General features: G+C 45.0%; 1 protein-coding gene and 1 long non-coding RNA gene across 3 annotated transcripts in view; one reads left to right on the top strand and one right to left on the bottom strand.

Moving 5' to 3' along the window:
- CA10 (carbonic anhydrase 10) overlaps positions 1-14991 on the bottom strand; it is a 544961-nt gene that overhangs the window by 32206 nt on the left and 497764 nt on the right. The window lies entirely within an intron of this gene.
- The window catches only part of LOC102128365 (uncharacterized), a 77662-nt gene that overhangs the window by 26580 nt on the left and 36091 nt on the right, over positions 1-14991 (top strand). For both annotated transcript variants that reach the window (XR_012425637.1, XR_010581814.1), the window contains one exon: positions 9179-9252. This is a non-coding gene — a long non-coding RNA (uncharacterized lncRNA). The remainder of the gene's footprint in view (positions 1-9178; positions 9253-14991) is intronic.

The following is a 14991-nucleotide window of genomic DNA, read 5'->3' as shown; positions in this document are numbered from 1 at the left end:
AGCTAACCAAATTAACATCCATTTTAGTGGAATTACGTCTCACTTAAATGGATAAACTGTACAAAAAAAGAAAAAAAGAATCCGATGCTTCAGCCGGATGCCTGGGATGTCTTTTGCCTGAGGTCTGAGCTCTGGAGTGAACAAGGAAGACAGCTTCTACACGATCATGAGACAATTTAGGCCAAAGCATGTCTCTGTGATGCTGAGAAAGGCTCTGAAAGCTTCAGCAATGTGGTGTCCAGAGGGCAATGTGATTGAATGACATTTCAGGAGACCACAATGCAAAGTTTTATCCTCTTATAGTTATTCATAAAGGTTTATAGCTTCACTGGTATAGATATAACTAAATTGAAGAGGAATGTGATTTGTCAAATATCCAGGGGCACTGACTCTCAGTACCTGCAATAGATGCACACCAAAGGGTTGACTGAGAAAAGACTTTTCTAGCTCACTTCACACTTAGTCCCCATCCTGGGGGAAGGAAAGACTGAATCCTCACGCACTGCTTGCCAAAGTCCTCTTATTCACTCAGGGTTAATTCAGAAGAGTCACTTTAGGTGTCTACTGTCCTAACTGACATATTCATGGAAAATAGACACATAACATCTATTAGATAAGAGAGGAGGGTTTTCTCTCCTCTCGTAAATGAAGCTGCACAGCAATTTGGATAAAATGTTAACAGAACTAGGCTTGGTTTTGCACATATTAATTGCATAAAGTATGATACTTAATAAGCAGAAACACACACTAGTTTATTCCAAAGCCATTAAACCCACAGTGGATTGACTGTGGGGGATGGATACTAGAAAGAGCACAGGACTGGGAGTCAAAGGGGCTGAGTTTGAATGACAGCTCTGCCACTCAGTAGGTAGGTGTGCTCGGTGAGCCACTGCCCCCTTTTAGACCTCAGGGTCTTTATCTGGAAAACATGGAGATTTTAAGGACAGTGTTTTGTCATTCTTCTAAAACACTGATGGGAAATATAGGATGTTGCCTCCTGAGTTTTCATCCAAGTCAACTTACAGTCATACGTTGCTTAACAACCAAGATGCACTCTGAGAAATGCATTATTAGGTGATTTTGTCATTGTGTGAACATCATAGAGCGTACTTATATAAACCTAGATGGTATATGGCATAGCCTATTGCTCCTAGGCTACAAACCTGCACAGCATGTTACCATACACAATTGTATTGTACATGGTGGTGAGTATTTGTGTATCCAAACATTGAAAAGGCTCAAGCAATGTACGGTATTGTAAATTAGGGGACCACTGTCACACAGGCAGCCTGTCATTGAAGGAAATGTTATGTGGTATGTGATTGTATGTAGAATTGAAACCAAATATTTAAACCAAAGTTTCAGTAGGCAGCATGTTTATGCCTGGGGTTGCAAATGGACAACTATGGGACCAGGCTGGTTGTCTCAACAGAGAAGAAGGCTAGGCAAGGACATGGGCAAAAAATATGAATGTACAGCTTAGTCCCAGGGCCTCCTGGCAGACACTTTGTGACTTCTGGTTTCTCCATTTGATCGTGCTTAGGTCTAATCAAACCAAATCCAAATAAAATATCTCAAACCTTCACTCATTGATTCTTCCAACAAACCCGTATATGTTTCCCATGTGCCAGGCATTGTGCTGGGCATGAGGAGATGAAAAGAGGGAAGACCTTAGAGGTAGTAGGAGGCACATGTGCAAGTGTCCTGTAGCATCATGTGTAAGAGGAAGAGTCTGGAGCCCAGAAGGGAAGGGGAATGAGGTAGGCTGACTCAGGAGAAAAAGGTAAGTATAGACTACATTCAGTCTTGGACACCCTGGTAAGAATACTGCCTTTATCCTAAGAACAGTGGAAAGTCATCCAAAGTTTGAAGATGGAGAAGGGGGTTGTACGTGCAGGGGTAGGGAATGTTGATGACAGCAGGTTTGTTTCTGACACTCGGTTGAAAACTCTAGAGGGAAGTGACCCTTTACTATAGCACACTTTCTCAATGGTGGTGTCTGATTCTGCCAGAAATCACATTGCCAACTGCCTGCCAACGTTCCCCTATTCCTGCCCTTCCAGAGCCTGCCTAGGTTCTTGGTGAGCCAGGTGAGCCTGGAATCAAATCACCCAAATTTAATAATCTCATGTGCCAGTACTTGACATGTTAAAAGTAATTTGAATATCTGTCTGATTACTAATATTTTAACTATACAAGGCACCACAAATTTAGTGATTTATTTTTTTTTAAATAAAAAAGCAAATAAGAAAATGATGTATCAATTCAGATTGCAGGGAATAGGAGATCCCAACGCAGGCTTCTGAAAAATTGGGAAAAGCATCCAAGAAGATTATAAAAGATGAGTAATGAGCACAAAACAACTTTTGGCGAGCACAGAAAAGTATTAGCTTATTCCAAGAAACAAGACACATTTCATCCAATTATTGGAAAATAAATGGCAAGAAAAACCAAATACCAAGAAAGTACCCACATTTATGTGGAAAAGTACAAAAGCAATGATTCAGGAACTAATTTGAACAATCCAGGGATAGTCATATTGATTCTAGCCTGTTGCTGCAATTTGAAATGAAGCAAAATGCCAGAGGACAATGAGATCTGTTTTACGGGCTCTTACATGCCACATAGGAGGGAGGGAGTCACAGGAACGCATCACATTGAAGAAGGAATTATGAATTCTGATGGAAGGGCTTTTGGGCCAAGTTAAATCTCAGAATCCAGCTCTCCCCCTGCTCCCCAGACAGTGTTACTAGAGATCGGTGGACAGTGGGGTCTGAACAAGTCTTCATTGTGTGTGACTGTCCCATGCTTGCAGGGCCTTTAGAAACTTTACACTACTCCCACTAATTGCTTGCAGTACTTCCATCATGATGTCAATCCCAAATACCTCCTACCCATTTTAAAACAGCCCTTGTGGTATATATGTGTGCGTACTGCCCAGATGGAGGGCTGTGGCTAGGAAAGTCAGTTTCCTTATCTGTAAATTGGAAGAATGATAGTTTCTTGTGCTACACATTTCTGCTGAGCAAGCAAAAAAAAAAATGACTGGGTTGGAACATCCTTCCTGCTGCATGCACCCTGTGTGGTCATTCAATGTCACTTCCGTGCAGGATGCAGCTGGTTCTTTCCTCTCCTAGTAGATTTTGTTTTATGGAAGGATCTTTCATCCTGTGACTGAAAGGTGAGTTGGGGGTGACAGTGGGGAAAGGAGACAGAAGGAGGGAAAGCCAAATTACTCTCACTGTACTGCAGGGAAGTCCAGATGGTGCCCTTGTCCTAAGCTTCCAAAATATGCTCTGGGAGGGAAACAGAGACAGCATTTTGCTGACAGCACTTGGGAACAGGCGTGTGGGCAGTCTATATTAAGACTTCAATATCCATTCCAAGTGTATCTGTGTGTATGTGAGAGCGCTGTGGCTTTACTTGGAAACCACTGGTCCCGATCTCTCTGGGGCAGATTCCATTTGTAATTTTTTCCTCCCTATACTTGTAACCCAGGCCCAACCATTCCGCAGAGGGTCCACCCCCAAATACCGTGGCTCGCTCTGGGGCCTCTTGTCAGGGCAAAGGTTGTTTCCAGTAGAACTGGGTCAGCTAGAGGGGAAGGTCTTCATCCCTTGGGTAGCCAGAGTCTGAGGCATTCCTAAGGGTGAGTGGGGACAGTGTGGTTCCCATCCACAGAGTGGTGGCATGCATGCTATGCCAGCTACTGTACCAGGGAGGGGCAATTTCAAGAAGAGACTCAGTCTTGGCCTCAAGCATTTTTCAGTCCAGGGAGAGAGAAAACCAGCTCTTGCAGGCAGAGCTTTATAATTTACAATGTATCTTCCTGCCCACTTCCTTTCTGAACCCAAACAATAGCCCTTCTGTGAATGAGGCCAGGATGCTTCGAAACTGTCTTTCAGACAGGAGGAGCTGACGACCCAAAGTCACTTAGTTGTTTATCAACAGATCTAGACTTAAATCCAGGTCTCTGATTCCCAAACACAGTCTATTTTCGATCTGTAGACTTGGTCAAGCTGCTGCTTTTGTCTGGTGTACCCTCCTGATATGGTTTGGCTGTGTCCCCACCCAAATCTCATCTTGAGTTTTAGCTCCCATAATTCCCACATGTGGGAGGAATCCGGTGGGAGATAATTGAATCATGGGGGTGGTTTCCCCCATACTGTTCTCATGATAGTAAGTCTCATGAGTTCTGATGGTTTTATCAGGGGAAACCCCTTTCACTTGGTTCTCATTCTCTTTACCAGCTGCCATGTAAGACGTCCCTTTGCTCTTCTTTCATCTTCCGCTGTGATTGTGAGACCCCCCCTAGTCACGTGGAACTGAGTCAATTAAACCTCTTTCCTTTATAAATTACAGCAGCATGAAAATGGACCGATACACCTCCCTACTCTTATCTGCCCATCCTATCTTGCCTGACCTTCAATTTAAAAGAATTATAGTAGCTACCATTTAAGGAGAGTTGTTTCCCATGTGCCAGCAGGGTCCTCAATGCCCTACAGAGGTCATCTCATTCAGTTCTCACAGCAGGTGTACAGGCAGGGATTACTGTCCCCATTTAGCAGATGGGGAAACTGAAGTGGGGGAGGTAAAATAACTTGCTTGAAGTCACTCAGTCAGTAAAAGGCAGAGCCACATGTTAGACCTGGTTTGTGGGCTGCAGAAGCAGCCCCTTCTCACCAAGGATTGTGGAGAGCTTCCCTGATTGTTTGGGTCTGCATTCCTTTTTAAATTTTTTTCCTGGAATCTCTGGGACACCAACTCATGCGTGAACCTGGGGAATTAATCTTCTCTTGTTGGGCCCTGGCTGAGGGGTTCAGTGATCCCTGAGCTCCATTCCAGCTCTTTCTCTGGATTTATCTGTAGCATCCATACTTCCCCAAGTTTCCAGGTGCTTATCTCTTATATCCACAATGAGTAACACCACCACTAGTGAACTCTAGTGAACATTATTGGGCTATAATGTGAGCCAGGGCTGTGATAGCCTGTTCTCATGCATTACCTCATTTCATCCTCGCAAAAATTCCATGTATGAGAACCTTATCACCTCCAATTTAGAGTTAAGGAAACTGAGGCTTAGAGATGCTAAGTAATGTATCCAGGTCACACAGTTTTTAATAGAACAAGAGCTTGTGTCTGATGCCAAAGACAAAATGTTAAGTACCAAGTTATCTTGCCTCCAATAGATGGAAGTGCTCTGGGACGTAGAGGGTGGCTAAATAAATGATCCCCTGTGGAATGAAGTCCCCTCGCACTCCTGTAGTGAGTGTTTTACTTCATGTCAGCTGTGGAGAAATGGGCACAGCTGACTTGGTGTATCTGCCAGCTGTAAGTCTCAGGTTCTGTCTTCTAGGTAGGAGCTACCCCAGGCACAGCACTAACCCTTTCCTGCAGGTTCTGATTGGGGGCCGGCCTTTGGCTCTTCCCAGCTGCTAATGCTATCTCTTTCCCACCTGAATTCAAGGCTCCCTGCCCTGAGCTGTCCCTCAGGGTTCTCCACAGCCCAATCCTGACTTTTCCAGCCTCCTCTCACCTCCTCTTTTACAACATACACCTACTGTTGAAGGGGCTCTTTGATGCCTCCTGAACATGCCTCACAGTTTCACACATTTGGGTCGCTTTTTTTTTGAGACGGAGTCTCGCTTTGTCACCCAGGCTGGAGTTCAGTGGTGCGATCTCAGCTCACTGCAAGCTCCGCCTCCTGGGTTCATGCCATTCTCCTGCCCCTGCCTCCCGAGTAGCTGGGACTACAGGCGCCTGCCGCCACGCCCAGCTAATTTTTTTGTATTTTTTAGTAGATATGGGGTTTCACCCTGTTAGCCAGGATGGTCTCGATCTCCTGACTTCGTGATCTCCCCCCTTGGCCTCCCAAAGTGCTGGGATTACAGGTGTGAGCCACTGCACCCGGCCACATTTGGATCTTTATCCATGTGGTTTGTCTCTACCAGGAATGGCCATTGTTTTGGCTATAATTTCTGTTAGTGGAATGCCCCTCCTAAATTGCTATCTCCTCCATGCTGGCCTTCTGGATTTTCCTGTATGAATTTGTTCTCTTCCTCCTTTTGAAATCTTGTAACATTAAAATGTGGACTTGACTGTGCTTTCAATGATAGCTTCTTTGCTTGTAGCGGTTCCTCCATAGCCTGTATGTAGTAAGAAGAGTTAGAAATCTAACCCCAGCCTTGCCACTTCATAACTGACTTAGGGCATTGAGTTAACCTGTCTGAACTTCATCTTTAGGGTAGAGATAATACTGTTTATTTCCTCAGTTGTTGTAAGAATTACGTAAGTTAATGCGTATAAAACACCTAGTATCCACCAGACATGCAATAGGCACTCAAGAATCTTAAGTTACCCATATTCCCACATTTCTTATTACCTCTTCCCCAAAATACAAACTCTCACACACAAACAATACTACTGCTGCTACCACCACCACAAAGATGGCTCAATGCCCAGTGCATACAGGATCACAGCATGCCAGCACTATAATGTTCACTAACAGTCCATGGTTTTAGTCACTGTTTTGCAATTGAGTAACTAGCACCTGGGTTGGGATCAGTTGCCCTAAGTACAGTAATGCAGTTAACATTTATTGGGTACAACACCGAGGCATTGTACTTGGTGTTTTACAAGCATTATCTTATCTGAGCCTCCCAATGAATCCCCTATGGGGTTAGGTAATAACATTTTCATCACCCCTCTTTTGCAGAGTGGTGGGGGCCGGGGAACCAAAACTTAGAGGTTAAGTAGTTTACCCAATATCTCACTTTTCTAATAAGTTAAAGAGCTAGAATTCGAACCCCAGGAGCCTAATATCAGATCCTGGCTCTTAACCAGAAGCCAGAATGAAAGTGAACTCCAGATAGCCTGCACTATTTTCAGAGTCCTCTGCAGTGTCTCAGAAAGGACTTCAGAAATTCAGGAAAAGCTCATTTCTTGATTCCCAAGCCAGGGCTATTTGCCCAGGGGAGCTGAATTGAACATAAATGAATTCTACCAGCCCAGATCCCCCACCCTGCCAGTCCCAATCTTCTCCTGGAATAGTTAAAATGAGTTCCTTGAGCTCTGGCTGCTTTCTAGTGGGGAGGGAGTTCCAGCGGCTTTGCAGGAGGGGAGATTTGGAAGAACTCCATCAACTTAGCTTATTCTAAGGCATGCTCAAGAAATGGATACTCTTGACTCTGTCTTGGCTGAGACAAAACACACACCTCTCTTGTTGGTCTTTCTGAGTTGAACAGTCTTGTGGCCTTAATGCCTGTCACACTGGATGGTTTCAGGAAAGGGCCACTCTTTGCTTTCTTGGTCCATGAATTCAGAGCTGGGTTGAGCAGTGATGAGAAAATGAGCCCTCCAGCCCCAGCCAGCCCTGGATTCTCTCTCAGGCTCACTCTCCTTTGGCATTTGGTAAGCAGGAACCTTGATGTCCCAGATGGTAGAGACAAGGGATGGCCCCAAGCAGTCCATGCAGCTACCTCAGCTGGTTGTAGTGAATCATTGCGTCTATGCAAGAAAGACTTATGAGCACTCAGTGGGAATTCTGTACTTCAAATAGCCTATTCCAAGTCAAGCTCATTATCCTGCCACCCTGAACTCCACTCCAAATCTCCTCTTCCTTCGTCCCCTCTAACATGGCAATCATCCTCCCAGTGCTACATTTATAGACGTGGGCGCCTACGGAGACTCTTTTGTCTTCCTTATTCATGAGAGCTCATTAGTCACGAAGTTTTGTGAATTTTTGTAATACGCTTCATGGTTCTTGCAACTATTCCTGTCCTCTTTATGCCCAGTGCTACTGCTTCAGATCAGGGCCTCAAGTAATCTTACCTTATTATTGCATCAGTTCCTAACTGGCCTTGCTGCTTCCAACCTTACATCTCTTGAAGCCAGTCTCTCCATAGCCATTGTGATGGCTCTAGGTCTAAACGTTTCACCTCCCTGCAGAGGAAATCCTTCAGCGGTACCTTGGTTTCCTCTGGGAAATGTCCAGTCTCTTTTATCTGGCCCGAAAGGCTCTCCATGACCTCCAGCCTCACCATTCACCTCCCTGCCCAGTCCACATAATGCATGGACCTGGCTGTTTGCACATCTGTATCTGTAAACACACCTTCCCCTCCTCCTAGAATGTCCTTCCCTCCCCAGGTTCATCTGGAATACTTAGTCATCCTTCAAAAACCTGCCCAGGCTTCATCCTCCAGGTAGAGATGCTCATGCATGCCTCTCTGCCACCATCGTGCCCACAACATAACTCTATTAAGGCCTCTACTGCTCTATATTGCAATGATTTGTGTGTAGGATATCTCCCAAGTAAAATGAGAGCTGCTTGAGGGCCGGACAGTGTTTCATAGAAATTATTTCCCCAGGACCTAGCACAGCTCCTGACACATCATAAGCACTAAATATACTTTGTTGAGATAGATGATTTTTCTGAACTGATCCAGTTGATTCCTTTCACAAGCACAACCACTGCAGGGAAGAAAAATAGTCCTCTTATTTCGGAAAAAAATTACTTGACATGTCTTAATCGTAAAACCCTTGAACAAGCACTTTGTCCTTCTTGTGTGGTTACTTTTTTATTGTGTGGCTGTGGTCTGGATAAAGTTGTCTGAGTTTTATTCATTTCTTAACTCTCATCATTATCTTGTGAGGGGGATGGGATGAAATAGCAAACAATATATTCTAGCTTTTTTCTTTCCCAGAGACATATATAGAACAGCCTCTGAAGAAGTATTAATATTGGAAAAGATGCTATTATCTGCATTATACTAATTAATCCATACATCTACCTGTCATTCTTTCTTTTCTATGGCTTTTCTCACAGCAGTGGTGTGCTCTTCCACTGCTGGTAAATTGGCACAATAAATCTGGGGGGACCACCTCTATTTCCAGCAGTTCACTTAACATTTTATCACATGGCTGTGGACTCAGGATTGAAGTCAGTTAAAAAGATTAATACCATTTAATACCACCCAGAAGGAAGATGCCAGAAGTCTGTTTAAGGTCCTGTTATTCATGTCTTCATTTCCTTTGTGCGTGTATTGTGATAAGCATAGCCATCCTTTTTAGCTGCTGCTAATAACTACTTAAAATGATTAAGGTAACTAGTTATTTCCTGTAAGAAAATTGCTCTGCTGTCATTAACGCAAAATTAACACGGCTCCTGTTTCATCTTCAGCACATAGGCTGTTGCCCCAGTTGCCTTAAACAAACAGAACCATCTCCAGGAGGCTGTGCACTCCTTTGTAAGAGGTAAGTTCTGAAGAGGCAAGGAGGTAAGAAAGCATAGGTTTGCAGAGGACGCTGCCCATGGAGGCGGCTGGAGGAGGGAAAAGCATAGTCCTCCAAACTGCCATGAGGTTTGGAGGAGTAATTAGCATAATTGTCATTATTCTGTGTTGCCTGAGCAATGTGAATGGGATCCGTGCCCTTTAAAATTCCCAATTCTCAGTCAGGCATGGTGGCTCATGCCTATAATCCTAGCACTTTGGGAGGCCAAGGCCGGTGGATCACCTGAGGTCAGGAGTTTGAGACCAGCCTGGCCAATATGGCAAAATCCCGTCTCTACTAAAAATAAAAAAATTAGCTGGGCACGGTGGTGGGCACCTATAGTCCCAGCTACTCAGGAGGCTGAGGCAGGAGAATTGCTTGAACCCAGTGTGTCCAGAATTGGTGGGTTCTTGGTCTCGCTGACTTCAAGAATGAAGCCTCGTGGTGAGTGTTACAGTTCTCAAAGATGGTGTGTCCAGAGTTTGTTCCTTCAGATGTTCAGATGTGTCTGCAGTTTCTTCCTTCTGGTGGGATCGTGGTCTCGCTGACAGGAGTGAAGCTGCAGACCTTCACCTTCAGTGTTACAGCTCTTAAAGGCAGCATGGACCCAAAGAGTGAGCAGTAGCAAGATTTATTGTAAAGAGCGAAAGAATAAAGCTTCCACAGTGTGGAAGGGGACCCGAGCAGGTTGCCACTGCTGGTTCCGGCAACCTGCTTTTATTTCCTTATCTGGCCCCACCCACACCCTGCTGACTGGTACATTTTACAGAGAGCTGATTGGACCATTTTGACAGGGTGCTGATTGGTTCGTTTACAATCCCTGAGCTAGACACAGAGTGCTAGACAGAAAAGTTCTCCAAGTCCCCACTAGACTCAGGAGCCCAGCTGGCTTCACCTAGTGGATCCTGCAGCAGAGCTGCCCACCAGTCCCACGCTGCACCTGCACTCCTCAGCCCTTGGGCAGTGGATGGGACCTGGTGCCACGGAGCAGGGGGCAGCGCCCATCGGGTAGGCTCCGGCCGCCTGGGAGCCCACCACCGAGGGGGTGCTCAGACATGGCGGGCTGCAGGTCCCAAGCCCTGCCCCGTGGAGAGGGGGCTGAGGCCCGGTGAGAATTCGAGCGGGGTTCATGTAGGCCGGCAGTGCTGGGGTACCCAGCGCAACCTCCGCAGCTGCTGGCCCGGGTGCTAAGCTCCTCACTGCCCTGGGCCGGTGGTGCCCGCAGGCTGTGCTCCGAGTGCACTGCCTGCGGAGCCTGCGCCCGCCTGAAGTCACGCTGGCCTGTGAGCGACGAGCGCAGCCCCGGTTCCCGCCTGCCCGCGCCTCTCCCTCCACACCTCCCCGCAAGCAGAGGGAGCCCCACCGGCCTCTGCCAGCCGAGAGAGGGGCTCCCACAGTGCAGTGGCAGGCTGAAGCCCTCACACTGGCACAGCATGGTAGGCGCACCGTCAGGTCAAAGGCCTGCAAGAAGCAGCAGGGCTTCCTAGTGAGAGAGGAGGCCCAGGTGGGCTGAGTGGGGGCCGCTGGCCTGGGGAGGCTGTGGTGGGCTCCCTAGAGGCCGGACTCCTTTGGGCTTGGCTAGCGTCCTACACTGGAAGCAGGGACAGACATTACAGAGGAGGCACCCCAGAGAGTGAGGGCTGCTAGCACATTGTCATCTCTCACCAGAAGGGGGAGGTTTCAGTGAGCTGAGATCGCGTCACTGCGCTCCAGCCTAGGTGACAGAGTAAAACTCCATCTCAAAAGAAAAACACAACAAAAAATGAAAACAACAACAAAAACAAAAATTAGCCAGGTGTGGTGGTGGGCACCTATAATCCCAGCTACTCAGGATACTGAGGCAGGAGAATTGCTTGAACGCTGGGGGTGGAGGTTGCAGTGAGCTGAGATTTTATCACTTGTACTCCAGCCTGGGCGGAAGAGCGAAACTGTGTCTCAAAAAACAAAACAAAACAACAACTCCCAATTCTCTGAATCAGTGGTTCTATTAGGTTGGTGCAAAAGTACTTGTGGTTTTTGCCATTAGTTTTAAGTTTTCAGAACAAGAACCGCAATTACTTTTGTACCAGACTAACATTTTCTCTTGTACACATGCAAGATGTTCACATGTGAGAGATACTCCCATGGGAACACTCTGCTTTTGAGAAGGATCTACACATATCTGGTAGGGACATGAAGCACCATGATGCTTGTAATGTTGTAAGTATTAATGGTAAGTCAGCAATGGCTGGTTATTGGGGGTCTTGGCACAAATAAGATTGGCTAGTGCTACTTAAAGTGGAGTCTGTGAACATGTGTGTACAAGTTTTAGTTTGAGTACCTGTTTTCAGTTCTTTTGGGTATATACCCATGACCGGCATTGCTGGGTTATATAATTTTATGTTCAACTTTTTGAGGAACCCCCAAATCGTTTTCCTATATTTTAAAGTTGAGCACTTATGTGTTCCAGGCCCTGAGTTGAAGAGTTCACAAGATAGTGTACTTGGAGGGTGAACATCTAAAGCCAGGAGGAGACCAGAGGGCCAAAGTAGTTCAAGTCATCTTTGGGAATCTGTCACAATTGTTCCTCTTGCTCACTTGCTCTTACTCCTCTACCGATTGTCTGTTGTGAGTGGCACCATCAGTACGGGCATCACCTGAGAGCATATTAGACATGTAGAATCTGAGGCCCCACCTAGACCTATTGCAACAGCATTTCTGGGGGTGAGGCCCAGGAATCTGTTTTTAAGAAGCCCTCTAGGGGTTGCTGATGATTACTCAAGATTGAGAAACTCTGAGATAGATGTAGGTGCAGCATTATCCTTGTTCTTACATCAGAAACCCTATTGGCTGCAAAATGAGTGACAGATACTGCTTTAGAGATAGCTTTGAGTCTTCTCTAACTTAAATACAGTGAATCATATGCAATATTCCCCACTTTTAGCAAGTTATCTGCACCCACTTCACTTACAGCTGCAAAACCCTACCATTCCAGGCAGAGTCACCTCGGTTCCATGTCATGGCAGGGGCTCTTAACTTGTCATGGCAGAAGTAATCCAGGGTTGTCTTAGTAATCCTGAGACTGTGCTCTTTACCACTCAGGCCAGCCTGCAAATGTAATGATGGGTCTACCACAGAATCCTTGGCCACAGAGTAGCCCTCTGTGGCTTCCTGACAGCCAAGAGCAGCCTTGATTTGGTATCTGGTGTTTGTTTTAAGCCTTTCCTGTTTCTGCTGTCAAGAAGTGGTAATGTAGTGTGTTGAAAGAGCATACATTTTGTGGTCAAACAGACTGGGGTTCAAATTCTGATTCTGCTACTTGAGCCTGCAAAATGAGTTAATAATATCTACTACATGGAATAATATTTGTTCAATAAATGGTGGTGATATGGTTTGGGTCTGTGTCCCCACCCAAATCTCATGTTCAACTGTAATACTCAACGCTGGAGGTGAGGCCTGGTGGGAGGTCGATGGATCATGTGGGTGGAGTTCTCATGAATGGTTTAGCACCATCTGCTGGGGGCTGTTCTTGTTGATAGTGAGTATCATGAGATGTGGTTGTTTAAAAGTGTGTAGTACTTCTTGTGCTCTTCCTCCTGCTCCAGCCATATGAAGACAGTGCAGTGGCGGGCTGCCATGATTGTAAGTTCCCTGAGGTCCCCCCAGAAGCAGATGCTGCCATGCTTCCTGTACAGCCTGCAGAACCGTGAGCCAATGAAACCTCTTTTCTTATAATGTGCCCAGTCTCAGGCATTTCTTTATAGCAATGCGAGAATGAACGAATAGAAGTGGTTATTGCTGTTATTAATCATTGCTGATAATTAAAGAAAAAGTATGTACATTAAAAGAGGGAGACAGGGTGGAGTAGAGGGAGTGAGAGAGAACTGTCACAAATTCCTAAAGACTTTTTGAACTACTTTGGCCCTCTGCTGCCTCTTGGCTCTAGATGTTTGTCATCCAAGTGAACTATTTTGTGAACTCTTCAACTCAGTGCTTGGAACAGAGTAAGTGCTCAAAACAATTTGGTGCCTCAAAAAGTTAAACATACAATTACCATATAACCCAGCAATCCACTCCTAGGGATATACTCCCCCTACCCGCTGCCAATTGAAAATAGGTACCCAAACTGAAAACTACACCCATGTTCATAGCAGCACTATTCACAATAGCCAAAAGGTAGAAACAACCCAAATGTCCATCAATGAATGAATGCACAAATTGTGGTATACCCATAAAATGGAATATTATCCTGCTGTGAAATTCCAATTATACCCACAAAATGGAATATTATCCTGCCATGAAAAGGAAGAAATTACAATTACAATACAATGTTCTTAAAACTTAAAAATACAATGTGGATGAACCTTGGAAACATGCTATGTGAAAGAAAGCAGACAAAAAAACTCCCATACTGTATAATAATATGTAAAATCTAGAACAGGTAAATCCATAGCGACAGGTTGCTAGAAGCTGGGGGAAGTGAGAAATAGGAGTGACTTTAATAGATAATGAGGTTTCCTTTTGGAATGATGAAAGTGTTTTGGAACTAGATAAATGTGGTTGCATAACATTATGACTGTGCTAAGTGCCATTAAATTGTTCACTTTAAAATGGTTACTTTTATACTATTAAACTAATTAAAAATATATATGTATATATGTTTATGGAACAATAAAGGATGAAAGGCTGAGCCTGAATAACTGATTTAGTTACTCCTGAAAAGCAAAGCCATTTAAAAAATACTTTACTTCTGTTGCTTCTGGCTATAACTAAAAATCCCTGTCGGTGTGGGGAACTCAGGTGGCCAATATGCAGCCCACCAGCATGTGTATGTGGTCATTAACTTGGCCTTGCTGGTCCAGGGATTTCAGGTAAAAATCAGGAACTATGAAAGTTATTAATAACTCAGTTGCTTCTAAGACAGGTGAACATCTAAGACAGGGCCGGCCGTAGGAATGGTTTAATGCAGTCAAGAGAAAAATGTGAAGGAGAAAGATGCAGGCAAGTTCTGAGAGACAGATCCAGGAGCATAAAATTGGCAGTTTTTCTCCATTAAACAATTTGAGATGATCTGAAGTCTCCAAGTTTCTGTCTCTCTCTTTATCTTAATTAGCAAAGGAAGTCTTAGGTACAGTAAGCCCTATCCTTCCCTAATGGATTAGCCAGCAAATAGGAAACCAAGTTTTTGGGAGAGACTAATAATAGAATGAAGGGAAACAAGGACAAGGATTGCCTGTAGACTTAAGCTTTCTCCATTCATTCATTCCTTCATGTTCCAAAGCAATTGCATTTCTTATTTGTATGCTACAGTCATTCTCCACCCTCAAAGAGTTTACCATTTATTGGTGGGGGTGGAGGACATGGACACAAACAAGTGTACAGTAAATCAGAGCATCATATGTCAGACTGTACTGTGCATATGAATCCTTCGGCAATCTTGTTAAAATGTAGATTCTGATTCATTATGTCTGGGGCAGGGTCTGAGACTCTGTATTTCTTTTTCTTTTTCTTTTTTTTAAAGACAGAGTCTTGCTTTGTCACCAGGCTGGAGTGCAGTGGCGTGATCTCGGCTCACTGTAACCTCCACCTCCTAGGTTGAAGCAATTCTCCTGCGTCAGCCTCCTGAATGGAGACTCTGTATTTCTAAGAGCACGGAGGTGAAGCCTGTGTTCCTGGTCTGAGGGGCTAGAGTGTGAAAACCACAATAAAAGGTGATGCCATACAGCAGATTCAGCAAACAGC

Source organism: Macaca fascicularis, chromosome 16, assembly GCF_037993035.2.
Source record: "Macaca fascicularis isolate 582-1 chromosome 16, T2T-MFA8v1.1".
In the NCBI taxonomy this organism is placed as follows: domain Eukaryota; kingdom Metazoa; phylum Chordata; class Mammalia; order Primates; family Cercopithecidae; genus Macaca; species Macaca fascicularis.
This window is presented reverse-complemented; position numbering and strand designations above follow the sequence as displayed.